At 36.9% G+C, this 19,767-nt stretch overlaps 1 pseudogene; it reads right to left on the bottom strand.

Moving 5' to 3' along the window:
• Nucleotides 1-1,298: 1,298 nt before the first annotated feature.
• On the bottom strand, nucleotides 1,299-2,014 carry LOC148915783 (uncharacterized; annotated as a pseudogene).
• Between the last annotated feature and the right edge of the window lie 17,753 nt (nucleotides 2,015-19,767).

Genomic DNA, 19,767 nt, shown 5'->3' with positions numbered 1-19,767 from the left:
CTGTAGAGCTCATCAAGGTGGAAGAAAAATGTGTTGGTTAATTAGAAGATATGGCTACTTTTTGCCAACCATGATGAAGGATTGCATTGAATATTCCGAGGGATGTGAGGCTTACTAGAGGCATGGTCCAATCCAGCAGGCTCCTTCAATTTCCATGAATCCAGTGGTTAAGCCATGGCCATTCAAAGGATGGGCAATGGATCTCATTGGCAAAATCAATCCAGCCAGTAGCCAATAGCACTATTTCATCATTGTTGCTACAGACTATTTCTTCAAATGGGTATAAGCCAAACCTGTTAAATCCACCACATCTCAAGAAATCATCACCTTCATAGAAGAGCAGATTATACAAAGTTTTGGCATTCTAGAATGAACCACGACTAACAGGGGATCTTCTTTCATATCTGGAGAGATGCTAGATATGGCCGAAGCATTCAATTTAAGCTACTCCAATCCACTCCTTATTATGCTCAAGCTAATGGACAGGCAGAATCAAGTAACAAGGTGATCATCAACATTATCAGGAAAATGCTTGAGAAAAATCCAAAGCAATGGCATGAAAAATTATCAGAAACTCTGTGGGCATATAGGACTTCAAAGAGAGAGGCAACTGGCATGACCCCATATGCTATAACTTGTGGTCATGATGCAATTCTGCCTATGGAAATACCAGTCCAATCTCTCAGAATTGCTCAGTAACACAATCGATTGGAAGACTACTTTCAAGCCATGCTGCTAGAACTGGAAGGATTGGATGAAGGTAGAATTGACACCCTCAACAAACTCTTAGCAGGAAAATATGTTGTATCAAGGGCCTACAACAAAAGAGTTAAAAACAAGAGTTTTGAAGAAGGAGAAATAGTCTAGAAAGCAGGTCTACCCCTGGAACACACATAGCTGGTTATGGAAAGTGGTCACCTACATGGGAAGGTCCTTTCATTATTAGGCAAATCCTTGGATTAGGGGCATACAGATTACAGGATTGAGATGGAGATGTTCATGCTGCACCAATCAATGGAAAATAGTTGAAGAAATTCTATCCAACTATGTGGGATTCACAGGCAGTCCAGACAGACCTTGGAATTGAAGAAGAACAAGATGGAAACGTTTTGTAAATTTTGTTCAAGAGTTGTGCTCTTGATGTAATTGGTTAAGTATATTTTATTTTTTTTGCTTTCTTCCATTTCATTTAAATAGAAGAAATTGAAAAATGCAAAGTTGCACCAAAAAGAGATAGATTTTCATTAAATATAGTCATTTTTCATCACTAAGTTTTATTACATTTTCAGAATTTGAATTTAAAGTCCTAGTTTCTTTAGAATCTCTTGTAATCCGATTTTCTTGGTGGAGATCTCTTTTTGAAGGAGCATTCCTTGATGAATAGAGGCTTCTGCAATCTCCAGGGCAGGCCTATAAGCTAGCACCATATTCTGCACAAGGAAGGTCATCTTGGTCTTGCCTAGTCCACCCCAAGCTTGTTCTGCCTATCCCTCAAAACGACCAATTGTTTATGAAGTTCTTCAATATGTTTCTCCAGCTTGTCAGCGGTAGTCTTGGTCTCCTTGTAATTTGCAACCATCATGTCCAGTTTTCCTTTCTGTTTCTGGTAATCAACCAGATTAGCTTCATGAGTAGCCTTGCAGAACTCGGAGGCTTTGAAGGAGAGCTTGAGATCTTCATAGCAATTGTGGAGATTGAGCACATCTCTTGCCAAGCCTAGGCTGATTTAAAGGATGGGCCTAGGAGCCATATTTTCTCTATGTAGCAAGTCTAGGTCCTTCATCAGCTGGTCAACAGTTTCTTGGTTTTCATCCAAATCCAGTTTAGTGGATTGCCAGATCTTCAATCTATCCACTGCCTCATCCACTACCTTGGATTTTGCCCTGCCAAGAGTAGAGCTGAGCTTCTCAAGCTTGTCCAGCTTAGCATCCAAATCCATGGCTTCAAACTCTACCAATTTTGGATCAGCAAAAGAGGCTGTGGTAGATGAACCTGGGAAAGAATGGATGGGCATCTGCAAAACAAAATCAAGTCGTTCAGGCAAGGTCAGAATAGGAAAAGAAAGGAAAGGCTAAGGCACGAAAATACTCATGGCCGCAATGGGAGGCTTGAGAGGACTGGTCACCACAGCTAGGATCCCATCAGTCTTGTTCTCCGCTGCCTGGAAAGACGAAAAATAACAAAATTAGAGAAAGTCAAGACAAATAGAACTAAGAAGACAAGACAGAAAAATTGAAGTTTCCTCAGGAACAGGAGCAGCAGACAGAGTATTCTGTTTCTACTTCATATGGGAATAGAATGTTACGCCTCCACATCATCAAAGGCCAATTCTAAACTAGTGGGTTCTGTTCTTTGGGCCTCTTGCTGTTTCTTGGTCAGCTCAATACTCTCTGCTATCACTTCAGCATGAATTTCTTCCACACAAAAAGACAAATTCAAGTCAAAGGGAAGCAATACAAGAGCCATAATTGTGCTAAAAGAAGGGATTTTGCTATAATCTCACCTCTTCTTCTCCATCTTTTGTCTTTTCTTTGTCTCATTTCAAAACCTCCTTCTCACTGTTCTACGGCTTCAAAAGCCTCTCGCATGTTCATCAGTCTCTGTGGTTTTAGTAGGAGCTGCGCTCAGAGCTCTTGTCTTTCAGACTCACTAACGACCCTCTTTCTAAGTCTTTTTCCTTGGAAGGAGGGAGAGCTTTCAACTACATGAGGAAGGAAATCAGAAATGAGTTAGGCGAACAAAAGGGAGCGACCTAATTAAAGATACCAAAGTTTTACGGAGGTTCGGTACGGGCAACATTGCCACTGAGCAGAGTAATTTCTTTTCTTTTGTTCTTTCTGCACGGAGTTGCCTCAATAGTTGGTTGACAAGAGTCTCATAATCATCCTCCTCATCGCCAAAGGAGCTCCAGTCTCAGCAGCAATGAAGTAACTACATAGAAGGGAAGGGGTTAGCAGATTAATCCAGCAAAAAAGCAAGCCTAAGGGCAAAGTTCAGAAACTTACCAACCACTTCCCCAGCTTGGACGGCTTGTCTCCCAAGATTGGTTGTCATAGAAGGATTTAAGACAAACAGACAAAATGGAGTTGAGACATATCTCAGAATACAGAAATCCAAAACAAAGGAGCAGAACTAGCAATTTTACCTTCAAGCACTTGAGCATTTATGCCCTTGACCATCTGCACTACTAATTTTTTGGCTTCTGGTTCTGCCAAGACAGTCTTAGCTTCCCAAGTTTCAAACAAAGAACTTCATAGCGCTGCTAGCTTCGGCGATCACCACAGAGCCGAGCCTTCCACTGGCATCAAACTTACCAGAACTGTAGGAATTAGGCTCCCAAGATGGATAGAGGGCGTCCACACTATTATTAATCTTGTTCACCAAGCACCTATAGTCCTTGTGCACGTCTAGATCATCTGAATCCCTCCATGAGGTAGCACGATTACAACTTCGTAGGATTTGAGAGGAATGAGCCGGGAGCAGCAAGCTACCTCGGCATGTGGGTTGGGATGATAGACTGCTCCCAAATGGTAATTATGAGGCTTGCCCCCACCAAAAGGCATATCCGGGGGCAGTCACACTCGTAAACTTTTTCTAAAATTAATTTTTGTTTCTTCTTCTTAGGCCTTCTCAAAGAGTACTCAGATCTAGACTGAACCAAAGATATGTTCTTCTAAGTACCGCTGCCATTGAGCAGCAGACCTCTTGGTGCAAGGCCTAAAAACATAAGATATTCTTCAATGAATCGCTTAGGCAATTCTTGCTACATCAAGGGACCGCCATAACCTGGTCTTGAGGCAGAACAATGTCCGAAAACCTCGCCTCAAAAAATAAACACAGCGATCAGAGATATTTAGTGGATTCTCTAGAGTAGCGCTGTGAAGGTTCTTATACAGATGAGCCAAAGCTGTGGGCCAAGCCCCACATCAGCATGGTTGTGCAGAGCTTTTGCCAAATGCTTGTATTCCAGCGAACTGCCGAGGAGCAGTTAGGGAAAACGAACCTGTTCAACCAATATTGAAGGAACAACATGTGCAGCTGATCCCTACCCTTTTCAATGCTAAACTTCTTCAAAAAATTGGAGAAGGAATAGTTTTGGTTGATCGTGGCAGCAGGAATGGTGAAAGGCTTGGTAAATCTCTCTCAATTCTTCCCTCTATGGTAGTCACCAACAACATCAGCAGGCCTCCCATGGGTTGGAGTCATGGGACCCAGACGAAGTCAAAGGTGTTGCTGGCAGAATTCGGCACATAGCAGCACCAGCAAATTCTCATCTCTATTAATGAATACTTAGACAAGAATTGTGTCAAATTCCACTTTCTTCCAATAAGCTCCATGCCTCGAGAAGTGTGTCAATCTAATCGACCACCTTACTACACTATTCTCTCGGAAGGATAGGAGCGGCTCAGTTCTTACTAACCTGTGTGAGAAGCCAGAAGAACTTTGGAGGCAAAGGAGCTTCAGATCCTTCTTGAACAAATTGACCATCTCCTTTGCACAGCCAAACCAATGGGGACCCAGAATGAGTGTATTCTCGACAAGGTGAAGAACATTTCGTCCAAATTTTTCTCTGTAAAAGGATGGAGCTTGCTACGAACTTCGATTGCATGCCGATTAACTCCATTTCTAGTAAGATAAGCAGGGGACCAAGAGGAGGAAGAACCTTTGGCGAGTGTTTTTGGGGAAGACATCTTCAAAGCACAAACAAAGAATAGAGGAGGATTGGAAAGAACGAAACCAGAAGAACAGAGGGTTTTCAACAAGAGATAGAAGCTCGAGATAGAGCTAGGGTTTTGATGAACGGAGATGGAGTTCGTAATCTTTTATACACTGAAATAGGAAGATCAGGGGAGAGTGGGAAAAAGGCTGGTTTCAGACCTAATTAGCCATTAAAACCCATTTCCCCATGAATCCTAAATGGAATAGGCCGACGTGCGCTAGTGCAACGGCAAGAAATGGCTTGCGTCATTAATTGGCCAATCATTAAGACTGAAACCGTTTTAAAATGATTCGACTTATGGGGCATTGTTTGGGCTAACAATTTACTACTTGACCCAAAAATGGAAGCCAGAAGAGAAAGCTCAGACCCAAGCGGTTTGACTAGAATTGGAATCAAGGCCCAAAGACAAAAGCCTAAACCTCAAGTATGATTTTTTACCAAAAACAACCCAAAAATTGAAGGAAGCCCAGTACATGCAAGTTGCTCAGCCCACGGTCCCAAAACTCAAAATGGGCTTGGCATGATCAAGTGAAGAGAGATGAGCCCAAAAAAGAAACAGACCCACGTGACTTCCTGACTTTGAAAAGTCAGCAATTTCAACTGGGTTGATAAGGAGTTAATGAAGGCAGGTATAAAAGAAAGACATCTCTAAATCTCTGCCACCAGAAGATCAAAATCCCTTTTTATATATTTTTCTACAAACAGGAAAGGCATCGTTTCCAAGGGATAAGCAGACTACATTTTCTAAAGAGATAAGTAAGATGCAGGGAGTTGTTCGTATGGACAATCAAACTAACCATCACGGCAGATTGAATTTTCACAAGAGCAGAAGGATTAAGTTTTCTTTCAAGAAAACAGAAGTGATCTGCCTCAGAGCTGATGCACGATGGTCTACTTACAAAATAAAAGATCTTGTTTTTTTAGAAAATCTACCGCTCATTTTAAAGATTAAAAACTCCACTCCAGCATTTTCTATAAATATGAGAGGAGATGAATAGATCAGAGGATAGCCAAAAAAATCAATCAAAGACAAAACTCAAAATGATCACTTAATCTCAAAAGCCTTCAAAACACTGAAGCCACTAAGGCTCATTGAGCCACAAGAAAGAAACTAGCTACAATTCAGAATCTCCAACTCCAGTTCAGACTTAGACAAATAAGTCATTCAAAATGAGATTTCTCTCGCACAAATTTAGTTCAGCATAAAGCCAAATCAAAGCAGAGTTCAGGTTTTACAAATATGAAAACCTCAACAAATTTATGAAGAGCCCTGATCAAGCAAAACAGTAACACGGTGCCTCGATAATCCTCAAGTCCAACCACTTCGCCCGCTTAGATCAAGAGGCCGCAATTCTACCCGCTCAAAAAGCCTTCCAGGCTTGAAATAGATTAAAGCTCTATCAAACTCTAACGCTTGGTATCGATTTATAGCTGAAACTTAAAAGTTGAAGTTGTTGATAGTCCAGTCCAGCAAAGGCATATCCAGTCCAACCCGGATCAGAAGCATCTATTCAGAGAAATGGAAGTCCAGCCCTCTTTTTGTCCTTCTAGAGTTGGTTTTTCATTCTTGAGTTTTGTAAAAGGCAGTTCTACCTAAAAACAGTTCGCTTTCATATCATTTATTCTCGGCCGTAACTACTACAGTTAATCATGTGAAAATTGTGAAGTCCTCACCAACTGAGGCAAGAAAAGAACTTACTTAGAGATATTCCTCACCCAAATTCACAATCACTTATTTAGAAATCAGTAACTTGGGGCGCAAGTTATTTGTTTTTATGAAGTTTGCTAGATTTTTCATTACTAGCAGTGCACGCTCACACACTAACGAAAGTTGACTTGTTGACCAGTCAATGGTTTTCAAGCGAATGGGGAACTTTGCCCTACCATCACAGGAACAAACATAAAACGGGTGAACAGTTGTCTATGCATTCTAACATCTTTTTTAGTAAAAACCCGTCGTATAATTCAAATGCAGAGATTAAATAGACTTAACAAAAATAAGCATTCTTTACCAGAAATAGTGTAGAAACCAATTGCAGAGAAATAGAGAGAGAGAGAGAGAGAGAGAGAGAGAGAGAGAGAAAATGAAGATAGCTTAAAAGTTTTAAATAAAATGTCTAATGCAGAAATATAAACGTATCGTGGTGATAATTCAATCCAGGAGTCTATTTCCTATAAAAACTAACATTCTATCCATTTTGAAACGGCGGTAATAAAAACCATCGTGGTCTTTCATTTCTAATGACAGTTATTAAAACAAACGACATCTAAATGGAATTAAAAACCTCTGTTTTCAAATTTAGAATAGAGTGAGTGAGACTTACGATTAATTTTGCCTTCTCTGCAACCTTCGGATCGAGAATGTTTCTCTATTTATCTTCTCTTGCCTTATTCCATAGCTGAGAACGATCGATTTCTTCACCGGGCATGGTTTCTTCTAATTCCTCCTCCAAACTAACATACCATTTTCAAGACAACCTATGGTTGTACTCGCATTTTTCCCTTTTATGTGACTACTTAGAATGCATGGCCTCAAATTTTGGGGATAACCTTGAAGCTACAAAGGCATCCCGTTGTGATTTCTCTATGAAGATATAAAGTTCAGAGGGTTCTTTTAACTTCTCCTTGTCATTTGTGAATGGAAGGATAAATTGTCTCGTTAAGATAGACTTGAAATCCTTCCATTTTTTTGGCAGTAGACGATAACACCATCTTCTTGCCCCCTTTCCCAACAACATAAGCCATTTCAACAACTTTCCAAATCTACTCCTTCAGGTCCTTCGGCAATTGAGTCCATTTGTTGTCCACAAGAGGGACTCTGGTGCATGCCAAAACACCAATTTAAGATTGCATCTCAACAGCTACCTTGCCATATGGTCTGTCCCTTTTATTGTATTCAACCACGGGCCTAATCTTCTAGATTTTCCTCTTCACAACACGGCTCATTGTTTTAATACCGCAACGAGATTTTGGCTCCTCATCAAATATCGCTGAGCAAGGGTCGTTCTCGGAGGTTGAGGTAATCTCATCTTCTTCGCAGGATTGCTTTGAATTGATTTGGCTTCATTCATTTGAGCCTTTGAAATTGCAAGGTCCTGGCTTTGACCTTTTGATACTTGAGCCTCCTTACTTTGAGATTTCGAAACCATGTTTAGAAAGAAATTAAACCTGCAAGTTAAACAACAACGGTTCATTAAAAAGAACAACGTAATTCTCCATATAAGACGTCGGTAGGAAAACACAATCGTTGTTCTATTGAATTTAGAATGACGGTTAAAAACCACCGTCGCTGTACTAAAACTTAAACGACATCAACAAGAAAAAACTATCATCTTAAGAAGAGGTGGCATAGAAAAAACAGCTTAGTTCTCTCTCTCCCATGATCGTTTTCTATGATCATAAGACGACGGTTTTATATTGTTTATGTCATATTAATTTTCACACCACAACAGTTGTTAACTAACCGTTGTGCTATTTGTAATAGGACGATTTATTTACCGTGGTGGTGAGAGTGAGGGACTAGTTAATTTATTAAAACCAATGGAAGATTTCGTCATTTTGAAAACAAAGTCTTGTTTCCAGACTCTTTCAAAAAAAAAACTTCAAAAGATTTCGAAAAATAAAAAAGAGATTGAAAAAAAACCTTTGGCTTGCAAAGAAAGTTTTCTTCATAAGTAAACTTTGGAGATTTGGAGAAAAAGACAAGGAAAATGAACAGATTCAGACACGTTGCTTTTGGGAACTGAGAGAAAATTTATCGATTAGAGAGAATTTAAAACTCTAGGTCAAGTGACAAAAAAGTTTATATATTATCCCAAAGTACAATAACACGACGGTTCTCTCATAAACTGCCCTCGTATGTCGTTAAAACGATGAAAAAGTAATAGAAACCGACATGGTTAATAATAAAGCCAAACAACTTTTGGAATTCTGAAACCAACGTGGATATTTAAGTTTTACATGACAAAAATTTACTTTTGATGCCCTGATATTATAAGTTACGACGTTGCTTATTTGTAAAGACAGTCGTGGTTGGTTTTAGAAGTCAACGACTTTTAGTTTTACGAAACCGACGTGGTTATTTATATTTACACGAAAGTAAGTTAAAAGGACCATCGTTGATTTTTTATATTAGACGACGTGAATTATAAAAGGACCGACGTGGTTAGTAAAGATTATTTTTATAAATTGTGTCTTTTCACATGTTCTTTCACTTTCAATTTTCATTTAGGGTTCCAACTTCTTCTAGCTCTTGGCTCTCTCTCACCTCTCTGGAGGCAATAGTTTGAATTTTGATGTGTATGTGCTTTGTGTATCTGAAAGATACAAAGACACATACATCACATTACTACAAAAAGTGAAAAAAATGACTAGAAAAAAACGACCATTTAACGGAAAACTGTCGTTGTGTTTGAAAAGACGACGATTTTATAAAACCGCCGTGTATGACTAACCTAAACAACTAAAAAATGGAGATTCCAATGGGTGTTTTTAAAAAACGACACACCTAATTAAAAAAGCAACGTCTTATTGAAAAATATTTTCCACCGACGGCAGAAGGTATGAATCCACCGACGTAGAAAGTAAAGACAACGGTGTAAAGAAATAGCCGCCGTTTTTACTCTGTAATAAACACGACTAAGTTTTTGTATCCGGCGTTGTATAATTTCAAAAGAATCCACGACGGTACATTAAAAAATACCGCCATATTAAACGAATGTACAACGGTGGTAAAGATAAATTTATCTACTTATTTCTTGAAGTGTACTACGACGGTATCTTTAACACTAACCACGTTGGTTTGTTCAATTAACGCCGTATAATAAAATTTACCACGTCATGAAGTTAAAATTACCGTCGTATTTATTCACTTTATACGTCCACACTTACATCTAAACTGTCATGTTATTAATATTATTTTTAAATTTTTATTTATTGGATTTTGGTATCCTACGACGGTAGACCAACTTAATGACAAGAATTGAGAAAAACCACGATGGTTTATATAGAAAACCGCCAACAGAATCAATTTTCTGAGACCGTCGTTTTTATTCACTTTATACGTCTAAAATTATATCTAAACCGTCGTCTTAATTGTACCTTTTTTTTACTATTTATTTCTTGTATTTTTGTGCCCTACGTCGGTAGATCAACTTAATGACAAGAATTGAGAATAACCACGACGGTTTATATAGAAAACCGCCGACAGAATCAGATTTTTCGAGATCCCAAGAGTTTCAAATCTTACGATGGAACTCGTTCCGCATCATAATCGGACCACAAAAAGACAATATTTTAGACGTTGATGATGTATGTGTCTTTGTGTCTTTGAGAAACACAAAGGCACATACACATCAACATCCAAGAATTTGCCTCTAAAATTTGATGACGGCAGCCTCGGATGTGCAATGTATGCAGAATTTTTTGAAAATTGATGACGTGTGTGTGTTTGTGTCCTTCAGATACACAAACGTACACACACATCAACATCCAAACAATTTCCTTCTAAAATTTGATGACGGAAGCCACAGATTTGCATTCAGAGAGACAATTTTTGAACGTTGGTGATGTGTGTATGTTTGTGAATCAGATACATAAACATACACATACACCAACATCCAAACAATTTCTTCCTAAGAGGTGAGACTGAAAGTGAAACCCTAATTGAAAACGGAAATCAAAGAAATCGTGGAAAAAAACTCAATTTATAAAAAAAAATTTGTATCCACGTCGATTATATTAAACCTAACGCCGTTTAACAAATGGAATCGACATCGGTTCTTCAAACACGGAAGACGATTAAACATACGAGGTTAAGACAAACAACGTTGGTCATTAAACTAACAACAACGGTTTAGACAAACAACGCTTTCGGTTCCATATAAAACACGTGGTAACTTGTAATTTTACTTCTTCAAAAGTAAACTTTTGTTGTGTAGCACCCAACTAACCACATCGCTGTAATACAAAAGTCAAAAGGTTTTTTACTAACCACATCAGTTGATTTTATTTTAATGTCGTGGTAAATACATACTAGGGCGGTTTTATGACTACCGTCATGTATTTATCTTGGGACACTATATAAACTTTTTGGTCACCCGACCTAAACTTTTACGCCTCTAAAATTTTCAGTTTTCTGTCAGTTTCGCTTCAACTTTTACGTCTTCCTCGTTTCGCCTCCAAAATTTGATTCTCAAGAAAACTTTTTTGCAAAAAGGTATTTTCTCACTCTTTTTTTTTTTTTTTTTTTTTCAGTTTCCCTATCATTTGAAGTTTTTTTTTAAAGAACGAGTCTCACTGATGTTTGAAACAAGACACAAGTTTGAACAGGCCAAATCTTTCACTATTCCCACTCACAGGTCATGTGAGGACTTGTTTTTCTCGAATTTGACAATTTTGTTGACACACTACGACGGTAATTAAATTCGTGCAATTTCAATAGCACGACTGTTCATAATAACGACATGGTGTGTTAATAAATACAACGCTTGAAAGATAAAACCTGTAAATGCGATTTGAAACGAACGTGGGAGAGAGAAAACTGGGCGGTTTTTCAATTTATGAACTTATAATACAACAACGATTTTGTTTAATTATCGCGTTTTAAGTTAATTACCACGTCGTATTAGCACATCCACGTTTCTATGGATTAGCACGACGGTTCTTTTTTTTGCCGTCGTTTAAACTTTCATTTTACGTCTGTATTTTACCAAACCATCGTTGTTTTCCTTGCAGTTTGTATTTCTCTCTAAACATGGTTTCGAAATCTCAAAGTAAGGAGGCTGAAGCGTCAAAACGTCAAGGCAAGGACATTGCAGTTTCAAAGGCACAAATGGGTGAATCCAAATCTGTTCCAAGCAATCCTGCAAAGAAGATGAGATTTACTTCATCTTCCGAGAAAGACCCAAGCTTTGCGAGATTTACTTCATCGGTAGCTGTGAATTTCTTTGGGACGGAGTCCCACCGAAATCCAGAACTATGATGCATAAGATGAATAAAACGGTGATATCTTGTCTTAAACCATTTCAGACGGCTCTGATATTGATGATAAGTTTTTTGGCATCCAAGTTTTGCATTAAGAACAGGAAGTATCTTGCTTTCTATTATTTGCTTGCTTAGCAAACCATTAGAATCGCGCCATCCACGGTTGGCAACACCAACCATTAGTTCTAACAGCATATTGCTGTCTTTTGAGGTGCATGGGTTATAAGGTGTTTTTTCCTTTTCGTTGTTGTGAATCTCCCATTTATAATGTTACTAGATAATACATGCAATCTTTATTAGTTCACAGGAAAAAAATTTATATATGAAGATAATTTTTTCCTTTTTGTTTTGGCATAGACTAGATATATATAGATATTGTACAAAACAAGAAAAAGAATGACTATAGATCAATGAAGCAGGCTATCATCTATATGATATAATGTACATATACCAAAATATATATATATATATATATATATTAACAGCAACTTAAAAAAAAAAATAACAGCAACCAAAAATAATAATAATAACAGCAATCCTAAACCCTATATATGATAAAATAGAATAATAATGTTCTTCCTCGATTTCTTCATTCCATATATATATATATAGTACATTGATAAAGAAGAGAAACGCAGAACAAAAAAAAAAAAGGATGATTGTAGATGAAGAAGGCTATCAACATTTGATGAACAGCAACAACAAAAAAAGGATGACGTAGAAAAAGTACAGAAACAAAAACAAAACAGCAACCAAAAAACTATTCAAGAAAAAAAACAGCAACCAAAAAAAAAAAAAAAAAGGAAAAGTAACATCGAATACAAAAAATATGCATCCAGAGTGATATGCATTGAATACAAGCAACAGCAATTGCTTGGATATATGATGATGTATAGCAACAGCAATTATTCAAGCACTAGAAAGCGTAGAAAAATAGAAGAGATTTTTTACCTCCACTTGACAAGCACACGCGTTCAAGGACTAAAAAGCGTAGAGCACATTCAAAGTTTCCAGGGTTCACATAAGATTTGTCAAAGCCTTTTGTATTTATACTTACCACTTTATCTTCCGACGAAATCGGGCAACTTATTAATTCCTTCAAAATAAATTACTTTTTGAATACACCTAAATTTTGTTTGACTTTTAAAAAGTCATAATTGAATACACCTAGATTTCGATGTATTTTTTTAATATCAATTGAAATCTGAATTGAATACACCCAAACTTTTGCAAACTCTTTAAAAATCTGAATTGAATACACCCAAAATTTTAAACTCTTTTAAAATCTTAATTGAATACACCCCCCTAAAAGTAAAAACAATAGAATTTTAGTGCTTTTAACCATTCTAATACATTTATGAAAAACTAAACATAATGTCGACAATCAAGGAAACACATCCTATGACAGGACCCGACCCAAATTCCACGTTGGAATATGAGCCGAATCTTGTGCATGACCGACACCTGGCGGGTGCCAAGCAAGGATTGAAATATTAGCCTATACACTGATATATCAGTATTTTCAACTGTCGACACCGATACTAGGGGGGTAAGGCCATATCTTCCCATGTATCAACGATATATCCCCAATAAGTGCGATATCCCCGATATTTTCCGATACCAATAATAGAACCCAAAAAACAATTAGAAGTTTTGAAGGCAATTGAAGCAAATTGAAACCCAAAAATAGCTAATCCTTGCCCAGAACCCTATAATTTATTAATATGAAGAATCTATGCACAGTCCATTGCCCACATACCTTCAATCCATCCGAAGAGGACATGGCAATCAGTTTTGGATCTATGAGCATAGGGAATAGACCTAGAACTAATTCAAATGAATCTTATGATGGCCATGGTTATGTCATGTCTAATTATAGTTGAACTAGTTATAGAGCTCAAGATGATAAAACAGATTATGGACCTACTAGTTGGTTAATCCGAACTATCCCATATATACGAGGACAATGGGGAGCTCAAGAGAGACCTATGTGCATCATGGTCAAACATGACTTACAAACTGCTCCGGTTACATGAATTGGTATGACTATTGTATGAATCTAGATGGTTGTTCGTCATTATTTGAACCTCATAGGAGCTCTTCATTTATGTAGATGAACACTTATCTAAATTGTAATCCAATATTTAAACAAACTATGGATTTATGCATGGTTCATTCATTCTAATTAACATTTTATTTTCAAACTTTCATTAACTCGCATTACATACCACTTATATTTCATCATATGTATATCTTATTATTAGTAAACTTTGAGTTTTATTTTTTCAATACATTCATTGATAATTTACATAACATCTATGAAAGTTTTACACCAAAATTATGTGTTTCAATGCTTATATCTGTCATTTTTGTTGATTTTTTCCCGATACCTAAAACAAGCCCGATATATCCCTCGAAATATTCGTAAATTGGAGGCTGATATTATCTGCACAGCCGATATTTTAATCCTTGGTGCCAAGCACAAATGACCCAGTTGCCCCTTCAGTTAAAATTTAAACTTATTACAAGTTCGACTTCTACCGAAAATTCGGCAATCTCCCCTGTAATTTGTTCTTTCCCCAAAATTTTCACCTATTAAACAAGCACAAAATATACAACCCAACAGCCAGTGTGCAAATATTTACAAACAACAGTAAAGTTTGGGTCCAAGGGCAATATCAGAGCGTCTATACAGATCAATTTACAAGGAAGGAAACAACTTGTGATCCAAGAACCCTACATCAAACAGAGGAAGTGCGGGAAGCGAAGCTGCCATGTGGTGGCTCACAGATGCACTTCTACTGCCTGGGGGGCAAAACATTGAAAATGTGAGTGGACCAAAAATAAAATTTAGAAAATACATAAGAGCATACTAACCCCATTGTAAAATTAGTAATACAAAACTAAATCATTCTCTTCATTATATTTGTACTGAAATCAATGCATTCATATATTTATATACACATATGCGAATCATACTCATGATCAATAACAATCTCTGAAAAGCACTGAAATCAATTTAAAACTACCACCTAGGTGTACCCCTTTATTTCTGTCAATTCATGATATCTGTCAATTCCTTATATGTCATCAATTCCTCGTATCACCATTGGTGACACGCCCTCGCAGGTCTCGGTGGCACAAGATCAACCCGAGCCGCAACACTCGCATGATTCGGGGACATTAGTCAGCCTGATCCGCATTCCTCGCTCCGCACGAGTCTGGGTACCACTAGAACTCATGGGGCAACTGTCAAGCATGTTGACTAAACCAAAGGTGATGTGATTAATTGCAAGTGGACAATATCGCTCAAATTAATATAGTAGTAAGTAGAGTATCGTTCCAACAGGGATCAAGTAATTTATTAAATACTATAGTGATTTATTTCTAATTATAATTGAATTAAACGAAAAGAAAATTATGATGATTAAAATCTAATTAAGCAAACAAAATAAATTGAGTTTAATGAAATAATGTAAAAGATGAAAACAAAGATGATAAAGCACTAGGGCATCGATTTCACCTAGCTAATCCCACCCAAATCCTTCTAGCTTGTTAATTCTAATTACCTAACATGTTGATAATCGTTTTCCCTGACCTCACCAATACTCTCTTCCGAGTTATATCAGTTGTATTCTTTACAGTCAATCCACTCTATTCCTAGTTATGGATTTAGATAGCTAAAACCCATTAAGATTTGTGGAAAACAATAAAGATTACACAAACCATAACCTAGTCTTCCGAGTCGGCTATGTAATTTATGGTACTTGTTACAAGAAGCTATTTACTAGGAATCTCCTTCCGGTCTCAACCTAATTCTTCCAATCATGCAATTAGTGGCCAATTAATTGAAAGCATTAAGAACGGTAACAAGCACTCAACATGTATAGATAAATAAAATTAACAATATAAAAGAATTTGAGTATTCATAGCTAGGCTACATCGTAGCCCTAGTAAAAGGAATTAGTTCATGAAGGACTTATTGAGAATCATGATGTTTGATGAAGACATGGAAGACACTGAATTCTCCAAGCAGAATGCCAAGATTGTGCAAGCTTTCTTCGTATTCTCCTCTGGATATTCCGGGTATGAGTATGAATATGTAAGATGATGGGTGCTCGCGTCCTTTGAATAATGACCTAGACTTTCTATTTATAAGACTCCTAGAAATTCTATCTAAGGTATAATTACAATTGTTATAAAAGTAGGATTCCTTCTAAAATAGGGTCTTCTTTATTTCTCCTTGTTTGACTTGATAAGACTTGAAATATCTTGAACTAGGAAATTTGACAACATTCCTTGCGACAGAAGGAATGACTTGGCTTCTTGACTTGATTTGATCTCCAATCTTCATCTTCTTGCCATTTTTAGCACACTTTCTCCTATTTCCACAGTTCTTTCACAAATCTCACAAAACCAATTAAAACAACCAATTTAACCCAAGGAAATTAACAAATAAATAAGTAAATGAGGCATAAAATATATATAAATTATAGGCTTATCAAAAGGCAACCAATAAAATCCGAAGGCAACATAATTACCGAAGGCAAAAAATTTATCTAAAGGCAACTTAATTACCGAAGGCAAGAATTTTATATTTGGGTACCTAAGGTGGCTTAAGAAACTATAAAATTCTGAAAGATCTTATGAATAATAGAATTCCTGTTAAACCTAGAACTCTGCTGCCATTTATCTAATATTTAGCTTGAATTTCCTTTTCCTATATTCTTAGAGGATATCCCACTCGGCAGTATATAAACTAAAATATTTAAAAGCACATATCCAATTATAAAAGCACTAATCTTTGAATAAAACTTATTCAACATCAAATAATGGAATTGAATTGCATAAATCATTTATAAAACAAAAAGTCCACTCATTGCTGGTCCGTGCTAGCTAGACCTCTTAAAGGTCCCTTCTGCCGGTGCCCGGGTGCCTCGATTCGATTACCATAATATTCTATTAAAACAATTACTCAATATCTGACCCACTGACTCCTAGAAATGCGTGCATCAAAGTAAAGTTGTTCTTATGCCCACATTAACGTCCCTTTTGCTTGGAATAAATTAAAAGTGTCTCGGGACTCAAAAGCAATAAAAGTCCCAAATGTCAACTTGGCACCCCGTGGGTCAATGACCTCAAAATTATGTTCCAGAGGGTCCTACAGGTCCCAATATACCTAGGACACATGTCTTGCGAGTTTGGTCTCGATCGGACGATCAATTTGATCACGATCGCACGATCGAACGGTTCCTAAAACCTTAACCCTAGGGTTGGCATTTTTGGAGTATCCGGGACTCCGTTTTATGATCCATCAACTCCCAAACGATCTTAGAATTATCTAGATCAACATATCCGAAGGTGACTATGATCCAACGGCTCAAATGTATTGAACCTGAAAATTGCACACTAGGCGGGATCTGTTCGGGTTGAACCCGAAAATCGAACCCTAACTCGAAAATCGAACTATGTACGCTTGAAATTTCTAAAATCCTACCCAACCAGCAGCTAAGGCTTAAGGAATAGATCAATTTCCATACCTGGATCACCGAAAATGATGGTCGGATGACGGAGAACAAAGTCGACGAAGTTTCTATCAAAACCAGCGACTTTCCTTCGAGTTTTTCGGCGGTTTCGCGACCGCTGGTGTCGGATCTTGGTCGGGGAAGGATGCTTGGGTGGTAGTGGAACGATCGGGTGGGTTGGGTTGTAGGTTGGTGGTGGCTGTGTGGTGATGGAGATTTGGCTAGGGTAGGACGCACTAGGAGGCTGCTGGAAGAGAAGAAAGACTAAGGGAGAAGAAAGAGAAAATGAGGTTTTAAAATCCCGACTTCAAAAATTACCATTTTGCCCCTAAGAGTATTTTAATCGTAAGTCCTTCGTTAAAACTCCGATTCGAGCCCACTACGTGTCTACGGACTCGTTTCATCACGCTCTACGCAACGATACAAGCGAAATTTTCAAATTTTTCTCCGATCAAAAAGTCAACTTTTCCTTTAACGATTTAGTCTAAGGGCAAAATTATCCTTTCCTCTTAATAATTTAATAATTAAATATTAATTAAGGTTTGGGTCATTACATCCTACTCCTAATAAACAATCCGAGAAATCGTATTCTTCCCAGGAATTTGTGTATTTCTTATGCAGCCAACTTGACATGACATACTCAAAACTACTATTCACAATAAAATACACACCACCAACTCATGAGCCACAAAATATATGGATCGCCGAATTATTCTGCCTCTATGACTCCTTGTACTATCAAATGTTTCAAGAAAAAATACACATGAGAGGAAAACAAAGAAGGGAATCATAGTATAATTTCACAAAAATATTTATAGCATTATATATGTACCTTGCTAGTGAAGTACTCACCTTCACGAGTTGAATAAAATGAGATCAGTAAAATGAAGATAGCTACTCCTGCTGCAAAAGAAGAGGAAATAATTTATATAGTGATATTTTACTATACATTGAACAAACCATAAAGCAAATCAAAACACTTACGATCAAAAAGGGCTCACAGGAACCATTGGACAAGGGAAACACAAAGTGCAGATTCATCTCCAACGTCCCTATGTTCCCAAACAACTATCAAGGATAGGACCTCCAACTTTGGGTGATAGAACAAGTCACACCAAGACAAAATCAGCCATGAGCCAATAGCAATCACTAGCATGCTGACTTAATTCTTCAAATATCTACGCAACTAAGCCTACTAGACTGAATCAAATCTTTGTGTATTTTCAGTTCATCATGAAACAACATTGCATCAACATGTTACATTTTTACTTTTTTCATAGCAACATCATTCGTATGCAATTATATTTAAAGAAATGTTAGAACACCCACCAACAAGATAGTCTTCAACATCCATACCAAATTTTGAATCGTTCACTGAAAAATCAAAACCAATTCAGATTAGAAATTAAAGATATTACTCTACAATTCAAACTAAATTATCTCAAGCACAAAAATAATACATTATAAGAAGTCATGGATCTCATGGGTTGTAATGTACACCAATTTGCTCCATTGTCGTGGAGGACAATAAATGTCTCAATCCTATCTCAAGTTCTAGATCATTATTTTAACATTGAGATCTCAAGTAAACAGAGTACATAAAATTCCAAGTTATCAAACACAGAATACACACAATTTACAAATCAGAAACCTGCAATATCTCTTCAAGGCTGAAATGGATGCTCCATCATCTAGCATCTTCCTTCAAGAACCCAATGCTTTTGGTTTCAACAATATGTAGTCTCAAGGCCATCAATTTAAAGTCCCATATCATTATCAAGAATGAACAACTCGCAAGCTTCCAACCCTCAAATTCAAAGGGACAATCCTTAAAACATATGGTAAAGTGCACAAATAACCAAAACCAAATTAGATTTTCAATTTGCAGTGGTAATTCATTGCATTCATTATGTTTATGCAATAGGCACATAAACAACCTAAAACATCTAAACGAGATGTGCAGAGGGATTTTTGTTTGTTGGAAACATGCTTCAACTGGATTAATACTGTGATTTTATAAAATGATATAGGCTTCAAATACTTTAATGGTTGTGTAATACAACTCAAAAAAAAAAAAAAAGTAAGGAGTTTCTCCAATAGACGCCTCTGGCTGTCAATATTGGGAGTAATGCAAAAACATTACAATTAACTAACAATCCAACATAAAGATAAAGAAATATAATCTTGATTTAAAAAAACTCATAACGAGAAATAAATTAAAATATATAATTGGAAAAAAAATTATCAAATAAGATCACAATAAAATATCCAAACTAAGCTAAAAAATACAAAAATAAAATAATACATCAAATTAGTTGGGAGGACCACGCCACTAATCATTGAATCATGTGATTTTCCGTTAGTATAAGTGAAGAAGTTTGAAACATCAAGGTGGGTTATATCCACTGAGTACAAGTGTGACACCCCGACCCAATTTTAACCATTTATTTAATATATTTAATTTATTTAATTGTGAAATTATAATTTTGCTCTCAGAGTCACTTTTTGATCCGTAAGGATTTTCAGGATTAGAGTCGC

This window comes from Prunus mume, linkage group LG6 (genome assembly GCF_029339155.1).
Source record: "Prunus mume cultivar Tortuosa linkage group LG6, ASM2933915v1, whole genome shotgun sequence".
Taxonomy (NCBI): domain Eukaryota; kingdom Viridiplantae; phylum Streptophyta; class Magnoliopsida; order Rosales; family Rosaceae; genus Prunus; species Prunus mume.
Note: the sequence above shows the minus strand (reverse complement) of the source record. Positions and strands in the feature narration are given on the sequence as shown.